Source organism: Ornithorhynchus anatinus, chromosome 1 (genome assembly GCF_004115215.2).
Source record: "Ornithorhynchus anatinus isolate Pmale09 chromosome 1, mOrnAna1.pri.v4, whole genome shotgun sequence".
In the NCBI taxonomy this organism is placed as follows: domain Eukaryota; kingdom Metazoa; phylum Chordata; class Mammalia; order Monotremata; family Ornithorhynchidae; genus Ornithorhynchus; species Ornithorhynchus anatinus.
The window spans coordinates 130581956-130600305 of record NC_041728.1 but is presented as its reverse complement, the minus strand read 5'-3'; the positions used below and the strand labels follow the sequence as shown (position 1 = coordinate 130600305).

At 47.6% G+C, this 18350-nt stretch overlaps 1 non-coding gene across 1 annotated transcript; it reads left to right on the top strand.

Annotated features, from left to right (window-relative positions):
* Window positions 1–16035: 16035 nt before the first annotated feature.
* On the top strand, window positions 16036–16173 carry LOC114816129. The gene has a single exon (XR_003763916.1). It is a non-coding gene; the product is annotated as a small nucleolar RNA SNORA7 (small nucleolar RNA).
* Window positions 16174–18350: the final 2177 nt, after the last annotated feature.

Below are 18350 nucleotides of genomic sequence, written 5' to 3'. Positions count from 1 at the left end.
ACTTGTATCTACCCCAGTGCTTGTACAGTGCTTGGCATATAGTAAGTGCTTAACCAATACTATAAAAAAGGGAAAAGAAAATTGCTTTTACTCTCAGTACTGAGCTGTGGGAGCAGGACTGGGGGCTGGAGCCTGGGTGATGAGCAGGGATGGAGCAGCCTGCCAGGGCCCTGCTCCTCTTGGCTCTGCCTCTCCCTGACACCATTCCTGTGCCCCTCCATGCCCCCACTCCCGCCTGGAGCGTATTAATAAATAATAGTGGTATTTATTAAACTCTTACTTTGTGCCAGGCACTCTACTAAGCACAGGGTGGAAACAAGCACATCGGATCAGACACAGTCGTTGTCCCTCATAGAGCTCACGGTCTCAATCTTTCTTTTACAGATGAGGTAACTGAGACCCAGGAAAGTGAAGTGACTTTCCCAACGACACACAGCAGACAAGTGGTGGAGTCAGCATTAGTACCCATGACCTTCTGAGTCCCCGGCCCATGCTGTAACGGCCTCCTCGAGCATATGGGACCTTGCCCCCAACTGCCAGAGATCTGAGCCCTAGTCCGCTCCCACCAGGCTCCAACAACGCCCCGGGACCTAGCCGGAGAACTGGTTCTGCTTCAGCAGGGGAGCACTGGAAGGTTTTGGAGTCCACTTTCGTTCCGCCAATCCCCTGACTCCATTCCTTGTCTTGTCTTATGCCGCCGAGTCGTTTCCGACCCATAGCGACACCATGGACCCATCTCCCCCAGAACGCCCGGCTCTCCATCTGCAAGCGTTCCGGTAGTGGATCCATAGAGTTTTCTTGGTAAAAATCCAGAAGCAGTTGACCATTGCCGCCTTCCGCGCAGTAAACCTGAGTCTCCACCCTCGACTCTCTCCCATGTCGCTGCTGTCCGGCACAGGTGAGTTTTGTAATAATAATCCCCCAATAATAATAACAATAATAATAATAGAGGTATTTGTTAAGCATTCGTTATGGGCTACAGTACTACTGTACTAAACCCTGGGGCGGATACAAATAATCTGATTGGGCATAGACCCTCCCACCTCTTCTCAAAAATCCACCCTCTCCACCTGTGCCTCTGATCCTATTCCTTATCCTGACTGCCATCTTCAGTCATTCACTTTTCAATGCTTTCAAGCATGCTCCTCACTGTCTTAATATTTTACATATGAGGTAACTGAGGCACAGAGGAAATGAAGTGACTTGCTCAAGGTCTCACGGCAGACAGATAGTGACCCCGGGTCCTTCTGACTCCCAGGCTCACTGACTGCCCTCTAAGCCTTGCTGCTGCTTCTGCACATTGGACCCGTGGTTTAGGAATATGGTTTCTATGAGCTTCAGGGGCCACCCCTGCAGATGGTATTTTCCCCAGGTGATTTCCACTGAGCCATGATTGCAGCCAGAGGTGAGCTGTGGCTGGTGGCCAGGGGCGGGCACAGGGGCAGGGGCAGGGAAGGGGGCTCCAGCTCTCCTGGGACATGGGCAAAAAGCCTCCCCGGTGACAGGAAGGGAGACTCAGCTTCTCCAAATCCAGGTTACGAGCGAGTGTTGTCCACGGCCAAGGAGACGATGGGAAGGTTGTGTGTTTTGGCCCCCGGTGAGTGGAAGCAGACGCACCCACCACCCAGATAGACCGGGCCATCGCTGGCTGCTGCGGGCCTGGCATCCCCTGTCCCCTCGCCTCAGAGGTCAGCCCAGCTGACCTAATAATAATAACTGTGGTATCTGTTAAATATTTACTATGTGTCTGGCACTGTTCTAAGCACCGGGGACAATATACAGTAATAAGATTGGGCACACTCCATGTCCCACATGGGGTTCCCAGTCTTAATCCCCATTTTCCAGATGAGGTAACTGAGGCACGGAGAAGTGAAGTGAAGTGTCACACAGCAGACAAGTGGTGGAGCTGGAACTATCTGTGGGAGGGGATATGTTAATGGTGAAGTAATAGGGAAGCAGCATGGCCTAGTACAAAGAGCACAGGCCTGGGAGTCAGAAGGACCTGGGTTCTAATTCTGATTCCACCACTTGTCTGTTGTTTGACCGTGGGGCAAGTCACTTGACTTCTCTGTGCCTCAGTTTCCTCATCTGTAAAATGGAGATTAAGACTCTGAGCCCCTTGTGGGGCATGGACTGTGTCCAACCCGATTTGCTTGTATCCAACCCAGTACTTAGTACAGTGCCTGGCACATAGTAAGTGCTTAATGAATACTACTATTATTATACTGTATTGTACTACAAACTATATTATCCCAAATAAAATTAATTAATATTTATTACATTATTAGTAATGATATTGTATATTTCATAATCTCATATTATGGTTATTGTTATTAATAACAATAATAAAACCCCAGACTTTCAGGTCTCTCACACTCAGAGCCCAGAGCTATGGACCTGAGCTGAGCTGAGCCTCCTGGAGAGAGTGGGAATAACGGCCCCTGAAGCAGGAAGTGATTTTTTGGAAGTGATTTTTCCTCTCCATCTCCATGGGGGGAGGTAGCATCTTGGGGTATAGCCGGGTGATCGGGGCCTTAGATCTCAACTGCGTCCCCCTCAAACCTGTTCCCTTCTCCATTTAAATCCAGCTACCGTTCTCTCACTGAGACAACCAAGTACTAATAATAATATTTATGGTACTTGTTAAGTGCTTACTATGTGCCAGGCACTGTTCTGACCACTGGAATAGATAGAAGTTAAGCGGGTTGCGGGTCCCACCAAGGACCCACACTCTTAATCCCCATTTTCCAGATGAGGTGACTCAGGCCCAGAGAAGTAAAGTGATTTGCCCCAGGTTACTGTGTCTAACCCGATTAGCTTGCATCTACCTCAGTGCTTAGAATAGTGCCTGGCACGTAGTAAACACTTAATAAATATCGTTATTATTGTTATGGACCTTAGTTTTGTTTCCCAAGCATAACATGCCTGGCAAGTTCAGCCGGCCTCTTGGCCACACTTCCTACCAAAGGCCGGAGCTAGAGTTGGCACCTTCTGCCCCATGTTGGTCTAGGATCTTTCTGCTCACCCACTCATCAGCTTGGTCACCAGCTGGATCTCATCATCACCAACCACCACCATTTCTAGCCTCAGTCACCTTGAAATCCCATCCCTCCACCACAGTCTCCACACCTGACTTCTCTCCCACATCCCCCTCCCTGCAAAACTTTTCTATCACCTCAGAGACACAGCAGGATTGTCAGCAATTAAGGACTTGAGTTACTGGAGGTGCTGAGCAGACAACAGGAGGTTATAAAGTGAGAAGATGAGAGGAAGTGGGAATCAGCATGGCATAGTGGAAAGATGGTGAGCCGGAGAATTAGAGAACCTGGTTCTTGCCTGCTGTGGACCTTGAGCAGGTCATTTCCCTGTGCCTCAATTACCTCACCTGAAAAATGGGAATTAAGACTGTGAGCTCCATTTCAGACATGGGCTGAGTCTGAATGGAATGATTAGCTTGTATCTAGAAGCAGCGAGGCTTTAGTGGAAAGAGCATGGGTGTGGGAGTCAGAGGATGTGGGTTCTAATCCCAGCTCCACCACTTGTCCTGGTATGTAACCTTGGGCAAGTTGCTTAACTTCTCTGTGCCTCAGTAACCTCATCTGTGAAATGGGGATTAAGACTGTGAGCCCCAAGTAGGACAACCTGATTACTTTGTATCTAGACCCAGCGTGGCTCAGTGGAAAGAGCCCGGGCTTGGGAGTCAGAGGTCATGGGTTTGAATCCCAGCTGTGCCACTTGTCAGCTGTGTGACTGTGGGCAAGTCACTTAAATTCTCTGTGCCTCAATTACCTCATCTGTAAAATGGAGATTGAGACTGATTACCCTGTATCTACCCCAGTGCTTAGAACAGTGCTCTGCACATAGTAAGTGCTTAATAAATACCAACATTATTATTACCCCAGCACTTAGAACAGTGCTTAGCACATAGCACTTAAATAGCAAAGTTATTATTATTATTACCACAGAGCTTAGTATAGTGCCTGGCACATAGTAAGCACATAATAAATACCATTAAAAAATTTTCAGAAGGACTTGGCACTGGCCCCAATACTCCAGTTCTGTTTCGGACAGCGTCCAAGTACCCCAGTGTTTCTGAGCCGGAGTCCCTGGCCGGAGTTGTGCTTCCAGACCATCCACTCTCCAGCTTTCTGCTTCTGGAAGGTAAGGAATATGGGAGATGTGGGCAAAAGGAGGGGTTACAAGACTGGGGACAATTGTGAACCCGTAGGAGAGGTGTTTCCCCTCTCAGTGTCGCATCTGGAGAGTTTCCAAGTACTCTACCAGTCTTGGCTATGGGAGGGAGAGTCAAGTAGAGGCCTATGGGCAAGTCACTTAACTTCTCTGTGCCTCAGTTACCTCATCTGTATAATGGGGATTAAGACTGTGAGCCTCACATGGGATAACCTGATTACCCTGTATCTACCCCAGCGCTTAGTGCTCTGCACATAGTAAGTGCTTAACAAATACCAACATTATTATTATTATTGTTACCCATTCCATTGCTAGCTTGGCCAGTGGCTAGCAAGTGGAAGACAATCTGCTTCAAGTCAAAATTCACCCATGCTGCAGCAGCAGCAACAAGGGAGAGAGTCGGGGGCAGAGACTCGAGTTTACTGTGTGGAAGGCGGCAATAGTCAACCACTTTCAGATTTTTACCAAGAAAAGTCTATGGATGCACTACCAGAATGATTGCAGATGGAGAGCCGGGCATTCTGGAAGAGATGTGTCTGTGATGTCGTTATGGGTCAGAAACGACTCGACGGCATAGGACAAGACAAGGAGATGTGTGACACCCTTGGTCCCAAGGTGTTAAAGGGAAAACAGACACAATCAGTCAATCAGTGGGCGATTGAGCACTCACTGTCCAGAGCACTGTGCTAAGGCTTGGGAGAATACAACAGAAGCAGCATGGCTTAGTTGCTAGGAGTCAGAGGACATGGATTCTAATCCTGTCTCTGCCACTTATGTGCTGTGTGACCTTGGACAAGCCACTTCACTTCTCTGTGCCTCACTTACCTCATTTGTAAAATGGGGATAAGACTGTCAACCCCCGGTGGGACAACCTGATTACCTTGTATCTAATATTATTATTATTAATACAGTTAGTAATACTTATAATTGTGGCGGTTTTTAAGTGCTTAACATTTACAAGTACTGTGCTAAACAATGGAGTAGATATAAGATAATCAGTCCCACACAGGACTCCCACAAAGAGGGAGGAAGAGGGGCATTTAATCCCCATTTCACAGATGAGGAACTGAGGCCCAGAGAAGTGAAGTGACCCACTCAAGGTCATGCAACAGGCGGGTGGCAGAGCAGGGATTAGCGGCCAAGCCCTCTGACTCCCAGGCCTGTGCTCTTCCACTAGGCCAAGCTAATCCCTGTGCTCTAGAAGCTTAGAAGCTAGTGGGGGAGATAGATTTTAAAATAAATGACAGAAGGAAAAGAGAATATGCATATAAGATCATCTTTAATACTAGGGTTTACGAGTCACACTTAAGTGCTATGCGAAGTGATGAGTATATAAATGCTTAAGTGGCACAGAAGTGTTTAAGTGGCAATTGGAGTGAATAAAACCTGTAGAGATTCATCTTTAATTAGGCAGACCTTCTGGAGATGTGATGATGGGGAGAACTGGGACCTGTTGGAATTAAAGTGGGTGGCAGGGGGAAGGGCCTGAGCAAGAGGTTGGTGACAGAAGAAATGAGAATGAAGAACAGTATGTGGGTGGTTTGCTCTAAGGGTTTAGGTTACTGGAGTTGCTGAGCAGTCAACGGGGGCTATAAAGTGAGAAGATGAGAGGAAGTGGGAAGGAGAAGTGAGAATCAGCATGGCCTAGTGAAAAGATGGTGAGCCTAAGAATCAGAGAACCTGGGTTCTTGCCTGCTGTGGACCTTGAGCAGGTCATTTCCCTGTGCCTCAGTTACCTCATCTGTAAAATGGGAATTAAGACTGTGAGCTCCATTTCGGACATGGGCTGAGTCTAAATGGAACGAATAGCTTGTGTCTAGAAGCAGCATGGCGTTAGTGGAAAGAGCACAGGTGTGGGAATCAGGGGACGTGGGTTCTAATCCCAGCTCCACCACTTGGAGAGGAGAGTGGATAAGTAGGAGGGAGGGGACTGACAGAGTACCTTTAATGGATGGGAATTTCTGCTTAGTGTGGAAAAACATGGGTAGTCAATCAATTAATCATATTTATTGAGCACATACTGCGTGCAGAACACTGCAGTAAACACTTGGGAGAGTATAACAAAGTTGGTAGACATGAGAAGCAGCATGGTGTGGTGGAAAGAGCCCAGGCCTGAGAGTCAGAAGGTCATGGATCCTAATTCCAGCTTGGCATTTGTCTGCTGTGTGGTTTTGAACAAGCACTCAACTTCTCTAAACCTCAGTTACCTCATCTATAAAATGGGGATTAATAAGGTGAGCCCCATGCGGAATAGGGACTGTGTTCCACCTGATTTGGATACAAGCAGTGCCTGGCACATAATAAGCGCTTAACAAATACCACAATTATTATTCATGTTCCTCTTCACAACTAGCTTACAGCCTAAAGAAAGATTTTGAAGAGTAGGAGAGAGTTATGTTAAATGGCCTGTTAGAAAAATGATCCAGGCAGCAGAATAGAGTATGGACAAGAGAAGGGAGAAACTGGAGGCAGGGAGACCCGTGAGTAGACAAGCGGTAGTCAAGCAGGGATGGGACAAATGCCTGGATCTGCCTGGTGGACATCGTGATAGAAAGAAAGGGTGAATTCTGGAGATTGCTAGGGAGGAAAAACCGCTAGAATTTGGTGCCAGCCTGAATATGGGGGTTGAAAGAGAAACAGGTGTCAAGGATGATGCTAAGGTTTCTGGCTTGAGAAGCATTGAGCATTTACTGTGTACAGGGTAGTGTATTAAGCACTTGGGAGAGTACAATAGAACAATATAGCAGACACATTTCCTACTCACAAGGAGCTTACAGAAGGGGAGACAGAAATTAATATGTTAAAAAAATACAGATATGTACATAAAGGCTGTGAGGCAGAGAGGATGGTGGTGCTGTGAACTGTGAGAGGAAAGTTAGGTGGACGGGAGGATCTGGGAAGAAAGAGGAGGAGTTCCGCTTTGGACACGTTGACCTTGAGATGCCGGTGGGATGGGCCTGTGGAGATGTCCTAGAAGCAGGAGGAGGTGTGAGATTGCGGAGGAGAGAGATCGGTTGGGCCAAGTGAAGGAGCTTTGGGTGTCATCCAGAAGCAGCGTGGCTCAGTGGAAAGAGCATGGGCTTGGGAGTCAGAGGCCATGGGTTCTCATCTTGGCTCTGCCACTAGTGAGCTGTGTGACTTTGGGCCAGTCACTTAACTTCTCTGTGCCTCAGGTACCTCATTTGTGAAATAGGGATTTTACAGCCCTGAAATTTTAATGATGACAGCACCCATTAAGAACATGCATCTCAGCCTGAAGGTGAACTGAGGACACCAATCGAGGGTATTTTTTGAGTACCTAGTGTGTGCAAAGCACTGAGCCCTTGAGAGAGTACACTATAGAGCCGGTAGACAACCCCTGCCCACAAGGAGCTTACAGTGGTGGGCAGGGAATGTGTCTATTATTTTATCGTACTCTCCCAAGCACTTAGTAGGAGAAGCAGCGTGGTTCAGTGGAAAGAGCACGGGCTTCGGAGTCAGAGGTCATGAGTTCGACTCCCAGCTCTGCCACTTGTCAGCTGGGTGACTGTGGGCAAGTCACTTAACTTCTCTGTGCCTCAGTTCCCTCATCTGTAAAATGGGGATTAAAAGTGTGTGAGCCCCACATGGGACAACCTGATGACCCTGTATCTCCCCCAGCACTTAGAACAGTGCTCGGCCCCTAGTAAGCGCTTATAATAATATATAGTTATTAATTATATAATTATTAATTATCAGGTTGGTATTTGTTATTAAAATACCATTTTATTTTATTTACCAGTTATTAAAAATTATTATTATTGTGTTGGTATTTGTTATTAAAATACCGTTTTATTTTATTTGTCAGTTATTAAAAATTATTATTATTATGTTGGTATTTGTTAAGCGCTTACTAGGTGCCGAGCACTGTTCTAAGCAGTTAGTACAGTGCTCTGCACAGAGTAAGCGCTCAGTAAACATGATTGATGACTAGTGGACATCATGGGTGGAGACTTTGGGGGAAGGCAGTGGGAAGTGGGAGGGTTGGGCTAAGATGGCTCGTGCAAACCAAGGGCCAAGAGCTGAACTGGGGCCACAAGGTCTCCCCGCCCCCAACCAATATCAACTCCAACTCAAGCGGTTTTTACCTCCCTCCCTCTCCCCTTTAGATAACTATCAGTGGCACACACTTTATACAGTGTAAGCTTATCGTGGACAAGGAATGCATCTGCATTGTACTCTCCCAAGAGCTCAGTATAGTGCCTTGCAAATGTTAAGCGCTCAAGCAGTACCAGTGATGGATTGATTGATTGGCAGCTCCACCACCAGTTTACCTCTGAGGCTGGGCAGAGCTCTCCCCCACCGGATTCCAGGGTTGGTGGAGGGTTGTGCCCACTGAACTCCAGCGCTGGGGTAGAGGGGCCTTCTGCACCCTCGGCGTAAAGCGGGGTGGTGGTTTCGGCCCTGGAAGTCGTGCCGAGAACCCCTCTCTTATTCACAACAAAACGATAGTTCTTGTGGTCCCGTGCTCTGTGTGTTTGACTTCTTCTCAAACCTGCCTCTCCCAACCCAAGAATCACCATCTCCAAAATTAGAGGAAAATGGAGGATAGTCCCTGGTGGGCTTCCCTCGGAGAAGCAGCGTGGCTCAGTGGAAAGAGCACGGGCTTTGGAGTCAGAAGTCATGGGTTCGAATCCCGGCTCTGCCACTTGTCAGCTGTGTGACTGTGGGCAAGTCACTTCACTTCTCTGGGCCTCAGTTACCTCATCTGTAAAATGGGGATTAAGACTGTGAGCCCCACGTGGGACAACCCGATTCCCCTGTGTCTACCGCAGCGCTTAGAACAGTGCTCTGCACATAGTAAGCGTTTAACAAATACCAACATTATTATTCCCTTCTCCAGCCCCTCCTCCCCCCTCTACTGCACCATCTCCCCTGCAGGAGGAAATTCAAGGCAGCCGGTCATGGCCTTGGCTCATCGAGTCTGGTCTTTTACTATTTTGGGTCCACAGACAAATATGAAAGCAGGCTTCCTGCCCCACTGAAAGGACAAACTCCCCCTGGAGATATGAATAATCAACAGAGAAGCAGTATAGCCTAGTGGAAAGAGCATGGGCCTGTGAGTCAGAGGGACTGGGTTCTAATTCTGGCTCCACTGCTTGTCTGCGTATGATCTTGGGCAGGTCACTTAACTTCTCTGTGCCTTAATTACCTCATCTGTAAAATGGGGATTAAGACTGTGAGCCCCCTGTAGGATATTGACTGTGTCCAACCTGATTACTTTGCATTTGCCCCAGAGCTTAGAACAGTGTCTGGCACCTTAGAAAGGGCTTAACGGATACTGTAAAAAACAAAAAAGTAAACCATTCGATAGTATTTACTGAGTGCTTACTATGTGCAGAGCACTGTATTAAGCGCTTGGAATGTACAAATCGGCAACAGAGACAGTCCCTGCCCATTGACGGGTTTAGCAACTTAGTGGACAAAACTGAGAGCTGTGGAAGGTATGTTTTAACTAGGGTAAGCTTAGATGCCTGCCATTTACCTTTATATCAAACCTAACGTATTTCAGAGTCTGAGTTACCTTTGAGACCAAAGTAGATGGTCTCTGGGCTGCCCCTCCTCCACCTGTCCACTGCCCTAATCATTGATGGAGTGTCTCCTTTTGCACTAAAGCAGCATGGCCTCGTGGATAGAGCTCGGGCCCGGGAGTCAGAAGGTCATGGGTTCTAATCCCAGCTCCGCCACTTGCCTTGGGCAAATCACTTCACTTCTCGGTGCCTCAGTTACCTTATCTGTTAAATGGGGATTGAAACTGTAAGTTCCACATGGGACAGGGACTATGTCTAACCTTATTTGCTTGTATCCACTCCAAGGCTTAGTACAGTGCCTGGCACAGAGTAAGTGCTTGCAAATACCATTATTGCTGTTATTATTATTATTATTATTATTGCTAGTAATAATAATCCATTGTTTTGGGCAGTGAGGAAAGGCAGGTGTTCAACAGAGGCAGTGCCAGATGATCACAAGGAGCCGAATGGGCAGTGCTTAGTGGTCAAAGGTCAAGATTTTTGCCGCAAAGCTCCCAGCTTTCCCTTTCAGCGGCCTCCTGCTCAGAGCGAGGGTTGCTGTTGTTCTCCAAGGCAATATGGGGAGATCCTGTGGGAGCGTTCAGAGAGGTCCCGATGGCCGGAGAGCCACGAGCGGAAAGTGCAGTGATGCTGCCTCCAGGGGCCCCGCCAGCTCCGTCCGGGCACTCAGCTTTGAGGACCGGGATGGGGCAAGAGGATCCGATCTGAGTGAGATCAGAATGGGCCCGGGAGCTCATCCGGGGTTAGATTGAAAAGGCAGGAAAGAGAGCGAGAGATGGACAGGGACAGACAAAAGGCAGATGGGCTGAGAGAGGGGAACAAGAGGGTTGGGTGGGAAGATAATAATAGTAATAATAATAATAATTACGGTATTTGTTAAGCGCTTACTATGTGCCGAGCATGTCCTAAGTGCTGGGGTAGATACGAAGTAATCAGGTTGTCCTACGGGGGGCTCACAGTTTTAATCCCCATTTTACAGATGAGGTAACAGAGGTGCAGAGAAGTTAAACAGCTCGCTCGAGGTCACAGAGCAGCTAAGTGGCAGAGTCGGGATTAGAATCCATGTCCTCTGACTCCCAAGCCCACGTTCTTTCCACGTGGAAGAGAGGATAGGAAGCAGTGTGGCCTAGAAAAGCCGTGCCGTTTCTTAAAAAAATAGTATTGGTTAAGCATAACTCTGTGCCAAACACTGCCCAATGCGCTGAGGTAGATACCAACTAAATATTCACAGAGATTGAGACACCTCAGACACAAAACATATGACTACCCCTTCTCCTGGTTCATTCATTCATTCAATAGTATTTATTGAGCGCTTACTATGTGTAGAGCACTGTACTAAGCACTTGGAATGTACAATTCGGCAACAGATAGAGACAATCCCTGCCCAATGACGGGCTTACAGTTTAATCTCAGTTCTCCCACCACTGGACCTCCCGGACCACCAGAGAAGTGCCAGAGGTTTCCAATGGAACATCCTGTTCTAGCATCCCACTGCGACCTTTAGAAAACAGTCTGGAAGACACCTTTCTAATCACAGTGTTCACCGCTGTTGATAATATCAACTGTGGTATTTGTTAAGCACTTATTGTGTGCCAAGCACTGTACTAAGCGCTGGGATAGATGCAAGATAATCAGGTCCTCTAAGGGGATCACAGTCTAAGTAGGAAGGAGATGCAGCAGCGGAGGAGGAAGGGGAGAGGATGAGGTGGTATAGATCCATCCTTCATACCAAGACTGAAAACTTGATGTGGGCAGGTAATTTGTCCACTACCTCTGCTGTACTGTACTTTCTCAAGCACTGATTAGAAGTGTTTGCACACAATAAGGGCTCACTAAATATGACTGATGGCCACGCTTCCCTTAACCTCCTGCTGCTGCAGAGGCCGTGGGGGCTGTCCATTCTGTGGGAAGGAACTATCCCAGCCTGGGGCTTGCTGGTCGGGATGGATGGAACCCCCTCTCCCTCTGCTCCTCCCCCTCTCCTTTCCAATCCCCTCAGCACTGTACTCATCTGCTCAACTGTATATATCTTCATTACCCTATTTATTTTGTTAATGAGATGTACATCACCTTGATTCTATTTATTTGCTATTGTTTTAATGAGATGTTCTTCCCCTTGACTCTATTTATTGCCATTGTTCTTGTCCATCTCCCCCCATTAGACTGTAAGCCCGTCAAAGTGCAGGGACTGTCTCTATCTGTTACCGATTTGTACATTCCAAGCACTTAGTACAGTGCTCTGCACATAGTAAGCGCTCAATAAATACTATTGAATGAACGAACCCCCAATTTAGTGTTTAGTGCAGTTCTCTGTACACAGTAAGTGCTCTACAAATTCCACTGATTGATGGGAAAGTGAAAAGGTTCTTGAGCAGAACTTCAAGACGTTGCAGACTCAATCAATCAATAGCATTCACTGAGCACTTATGGTATGTACAGCACGGTAGTAAACCCTCAGGAGAGTACAATAGAGTAAGCAGACATACTCATTTATTCATTCAATCATATTTATTGTTTACTATGTGCAGAGCACTGTACTAAGCGCTTGGAGTGTACATATGAGAGTACAATGGAGTAAGCAGACATATTCGTTCATTCATTCAATCATATTTATTGTTTACTATGTGCAGAGCCCTGTACTAAGCGCTTGGAATGTACGTTTGAGGCCTCTGTAGGACAGGGACTGAGTCCAACCTGATTAGCTTGTATCTACCCCAGCATGGCTTAGTGGAAAGAGCCCAGGCTAGGGAGTCAAAGGTTGTGGGTTCTAATCCCAACACCACCATTTCTCAGCTTTGTGATTTTGGGTAAGTCACTTAACTTCTCTGTGCCTCAGTTACCTCTTCTGTAAAATGGGAATTAAGACTGTGAGCCCGACATGGGACAACCTGATTACCTTGTATCTACCCTAGTGCTTAGAACAGTGCTTGTCACATAGTAAGCCCTCAACAAATACCATTATTATTAGTAGTACAGTGCCTAGCACTTAGTAAGTCCTTAACCGATACTATTATTATTACATAATCCCTGCCCTAAAGGAGTTTTCAATCTAGCTGGTTGGAATGGGGGTTTAAAGAGCACCTGCTCTAAAAATCTCTTTCCTTGTTACTTGTCAACCAGACCAACCCCAGCCAGTGTTGGGCACACTCCTGTCAGTGAGGGGGATTTTGGGAAGTTGCTGCCTCCAGGCAGGGGAGCAAGAGAAGGGGGCGTTACTCAGGAAATGGGCATTTGACTGTTCCCACTCCTTTGCCACCCTCTGTCATGATGGAAATCCTAGGGGTGGATTCTGGCTGTAATTAGTCCTCCCCCCATGCTTGGAAAATTTTGGTGTGAGAGAATTCTCCCGGTTAAGAAATCCAGCTTCTGTTTAACCCCAACTGACCACTTTAATCAAACCCTCATTTGACCCCTTTGGCGAATTTGACCAGACCTCTCTTGGGGTGTCTGGTAGTGTGGAGTGTCAGTGATTCTATTGTGATAATGTGGTCTTGTTTTTGTTTTGTTCTGTTTTGCTTTGCTGTCTCCCCGGATTAGACTGTGAGCCTGTCGTTGGGCAGCGATTGGACAGGGATTGTCTCTGTTGCCAAATTGCACATTCCAAGTGCTTAGTCCAGTGCTTTGCACATAGTAAGTGCTCAATAAATACTATTGAATGAATGAACGGTCACCCTGCTGTGGCTGGACCCGCTGGTCTTCACCTCACTGTCCACTCCTCAGGAGGCCGGATTCAGGGCCCAGGAGATGGAGCTGGAGTCCTGCTGAGCCGCCTGCTTTGGTCTTCCCTCCTACTTAAACCGCTTTACGCTAGGAGCTGTGAGCTCGGATCGGCTTGCAGTCAGAACTGCAAAGTAGCCCTGGCCTCCATCCCCAACCTCTTTTCTCTCAGAGGAGAGGAGCTTCAGGGGGACAGAGGAGGGGAGGAGACCCAGGGACTCTGAGAGAACATTTCCTCCTCTGCTCTTTCCCGCTGTCTGGTTTATAACAGGTTCAGAGGAAGTGGTGAGAGGTCAAAGCGGGGGATTTTTGAGCCAGGAACTCGTTTCCTGGGGCCAGGTGGTTGTCAGGGGTGGCTGGGGAAACCTGCCAGACCCGTGTACCACCTTAGGTGTAACCAGTGTAAACAAAGCCTCCACCCTCTCCTCCCAACTCCCACTCAGCAAGCTCTGCCGGGCTCTGGGAACCCTTTTACCTCCCCTTTCACACTGCTGAGACTGCAGCGCTGGGGGCAAGGCAAAGTGTCTACTGACTCTGTTGTATTGCCCTCCCAAGTGCTTCGTACAGCGCTCTGCTCACCAGAAGTGCTCAATAAATATCACTGATTGATTCCTACACGCCCGCATCCTCTACCCTTCTGCACTTCTCTCTTCTTCGGCGGACTGGGTCTCCACACTGGCATCACTCAGCATCATGGCCGGGGTCCTGTCCTCAGGTTTAGACAGGAGCAGGCAGCTAGCCCAAGGGCAACAGAGCCACTAGTGGGGACATCTTCTTTGGATTTGTGCCAGTCCACCTAGGGTATTGGGGTCATGGGGATAAGGACAGTGAAACTTCGCCCTCCAGATCTGGTGGGGCTGTGGGTGGGCAGCACCCTGAGAAGAGAGGGGAGGAAGCAGTGTGGCCTAGCGAAAAGTTTGGGCCTGGAAGCTAGAGGACCTGGATTCTAATCCTAGTTCCACCGCTTGCCTGTTGTGTGACCTTGGGCAAATCACAACTTCTCTGTATCTCAGTGGGAAGAGCCCAGGCTTGGGAGTCAGAGATCATGGGTTTGAATCCCGGCTCTGCCACTTGTCAGCTGTGTGACTGTGGTCAAGTCACTTAACTTCTCTGTGCCTCAATTACCTCATCTGTAAAATGGGGATTAACTGTGAGCCTCAGGTGGGACAACCTGATTACCCTGTATCTACCCCGGTGCTTAGAACAGTGCACTGCACATAGTAAGCGCTTAACAAATACCAACATTATTATTAGTTGTGAAATGGGGATTCAATACCTGTTCTACCTCCTTCTTAGATTGTGAGCTCCATGTGGGAGAGGGACACTGTCCAATTCATTCAATAGTATTTCAATAGTATTTATTGAGCGCTTACTATGTGCAGAGCACTGTACTAAGCGCTTGGAATGAACAAGTCGGCAAGATAGAGACAGTCCCTGCCGTTTGACGGGCTTACAGTCCAATCTGATCATCATATATCAACCTAGCACTTAGAACAGTGTTTGACACATACTAAGCGCTTAGTACCATAACTATCCTTCACATCCAGCAAACCATCACTCTCCCTGTCTTCAAAGCCCCACTAAAATGGGAAAGCAGCATGGCATAGTGGATAGAGCACAGGTCTGGGAGTCAAAAGGTCATGGGTTCTAATCCCAGCTCCACCATTTCTCTAATGTGTAGCCTTAGGCAAGACACTTCCCTTCTCTGTGCTTCAGTTACCACATCTGTAAAATGGGGATTGAGACTGTGAGCCCCACATGGGCCAGGGACTGCATCCAATCTGATTTGCTAACCCCAGTGCTTAGCAGTGCCTGGAACATAGTAAGCACTTAAATACCACAATTATTAAAACATTTCCTCCAGGAAGCCTTCCTTGATTAACCATCTCCCCACCCTATTTCTCCCCACAGTACATCAATACACTTGAGTCCTCATCCCTTAAGTACTGAGGAACACCTCTCAACCCACCATCACTGCCCAGTATTTATATACATTCCTTAATACTCCGCAATGAATTTTAGAAACAGCCTGGCCTAGTGGAAAGAATACAGGCCTGGGAATCGCAAGACCTGGGTACTAATCCCAGCTCTGCCATGTACCTGCCGTTTGACCTCAGGTAAGTCACTTCACTTGTCTGTGCCTCAGTTACCTCATCTATAAAATGGGGGTTTAATATCCGTTCTCCTTCTTACTTAGACTGTGAGCCCTATGTGGGACAGAGACAGTGTCTGACCTGATTATCTTGTGCCGCGCCCAGTGCTTAGCATAGAGCTTGACACATAAGCAACTTAACCAATACTCAATTACTATTATTATTTTAATGTCTCTCCCCCCAATTAGAGTGTAAGCTTCTGAGGTCAATAGTATGTCTTACTCTCCCAAATATTTAGTACAGTGCTTGCCCAGAGTACACTCCCCCACATGCTGTGTGACCTTGGACAAGCCATTTCACTTTGTGCCTCAGTTTCCTTACCTGTAAAATGGGGATTACATACCAGTTCACCCTACGTTGTGTGCCCATGTGGGACATGTTCTTTATCTGACCTGTCTTAAATCTACCCCAGTGCTTAGCACATTATCCTCTCAGGGTGGCACCTGAAGAATTTCCAGTACTCTACCAGTCTCGACTATGGGAGGGAGAGTCAAGCAGAGGCCTGTCCATTTCATTTCTAGCTTGGGCAGTGGCTAGCGAGTGGAAAGCAATCTGCTACAAGTGAAAACTCACCTGTGCTGGGCAGCAGCAGCAGCATGGGAGAAAGTCGAGGTGAAGACTCAAGTTTACTGTGGGGAAGGAGGCAATGGTAAACCACTTCTGTATTTTTACCAAGAAAACTATGGATTCACTACCAGGACGATTGCAGATGGAGGTGGGGCGTTCTGGGAGAGATGTGTCCATGGTGTCACTCTGGGTCGGAGATGACTTGACAGCATAAGACAAGATGAGATTTGTTAAGCACTTATTGTGTGTCAAGCACAGTGCTCAACTCTGGGGTTGATACAAGTTAATCAGGCTGGATACAGTCCCTGTCCCACATGGGGCTCTGAAGGAGAAAGGTTATTGAAATTTGATCATTCCCACTGATTAAGATATTCAGCCTAAAGACTCTTTTCCCACATACTTCTGTCAAGACAATCTACTTGCTAAGTCTCATTTTCCCTTTTGCTGCCAAAGACCTCTTGTTCGTGCCCTCCTCCTGCCTAGGACACAGCGTGGCTCAGTGGAAAGAGCGCGGGCTTTGGAGTCAGGGTTCATGAGTTCGAATCCCAGCTCTGCCACTTGTCAGCTGTGTGACTGTGGGCAAGTCACTTAACTTCTCTGTGCCTCAGTTCCCTCATCTGTAAAATGGGGATTAAGACTGTGAGCCCCACGTGGGACAACCTGATTCCCCTATGTCTACCACAGTGCTTGGCACACAGTAAGCGCTTAACAAATACCAATATTATTATTATTATTAGGACACCATCCCCCCTCATATCCAAGAGGCCATGGCCCTCTCCATCTTCAACAACCCAGCCTGCACACACTCTCCTAATACTACTTACTGAGCCTCACTTTTTTTTATGGTGTCTGTTAAGTGCCTGCTGTGTGCCAGGCACTGTACTAAGCATTGAGGTAGATACAAGCTAATCAGCTTGGAGCTAATCAGGTTGGACACCAACTGTATCGCACCGTCTGTAATTAAGACGGGGCTCACCATTTTAATTGCCATTTTACAGATAAGGTGTCTGAGGCATATAAAAGTTAAGTGACTTGCCTAAGGTCACACAGCAGACACGTGGCAGAGCCAGGATTAGAACCAAGGTTCTTCTGACTCCCAGGCCTGTGTTCAATCCATTAGGCCACACTGTTCCCCTCAACAACCCCCAACACACACTCTCCTTGCCTAGATCTCCCCCTGCCCTTCACCTCAATCAGACCACCATCCTCCCCCTTTTCAAAGCCCTACCAAAGTAACCCAAATCATTTCTCTTCTCCTCACCTTAGATGCCCCAACCACTTCTATGCCATCTTGTCTTATGCCGTCGAGTCGTTTCCGATCCATAACGCCCCGCTCTCCATCTGCAATCATTCTGGTAGCGTATCCATGGTTTTCTTGATAAAAATACGGAAGTGGTTTACCATTGCCTCCTTCTACACACTAAATTTGAGTCTCCGCCCTCGACTCTCTCCCATGCCGCTGCTGCCCAGCATGGGTGGGTTTTGACTTGTAGCAGATTGCCTTCCCCTTGCTGGCCACTGGCCAAGCTAGGAATAGAATGGGTAGGTCTCTGCGTGACTCTCCCTCCCGTAGCCGAGACTGGTAGAGTCTATGCTATCTAAGGACTCACAAACCTCTATTTAACTGATGTACATATCTCTACTTTCTCACTTGTCCCTACCTATAATTTAGAGTGTCTCCTCCACTACACTGTAAACTGGCTGAGGTCAGGCATCATATAAACCAATCCTATTTTACTCTCCCAAGCACTTAATACAATGCCCTACAGGTAGTAGGAGCTCAGTAAATGCCAATGATTGCCCGACTGGACAAAGAGGTCATTAACTTCCCCGCAGCCCTCACGGATGAGCCCCATCACATCTCTTATATATATTTTAACATCTGTCTCCCCCTCTAGGCTGTCAGCTCTTTGTGGGCAGGAAATGTATGTGTTATATTTGTATGCTTCTCAGTGCTCAATACAGTGCAACGCACACAGTGGGCACTGAAATACAATTGATTGAGGGAGTAGTCATGAACTGGTCAGCAGCTGCCCTTCCTCTGCTGGTTTTACTTCTGCCCCCACCCTGCTGCTACCCCTGAGACTTCAACTTCTAAGAAACAGCAGAAGCAACAAGGCCCCCCGCCTCCACCACCACCACCATCGGCTTGCCCAACTCCCACAGCGTGTGG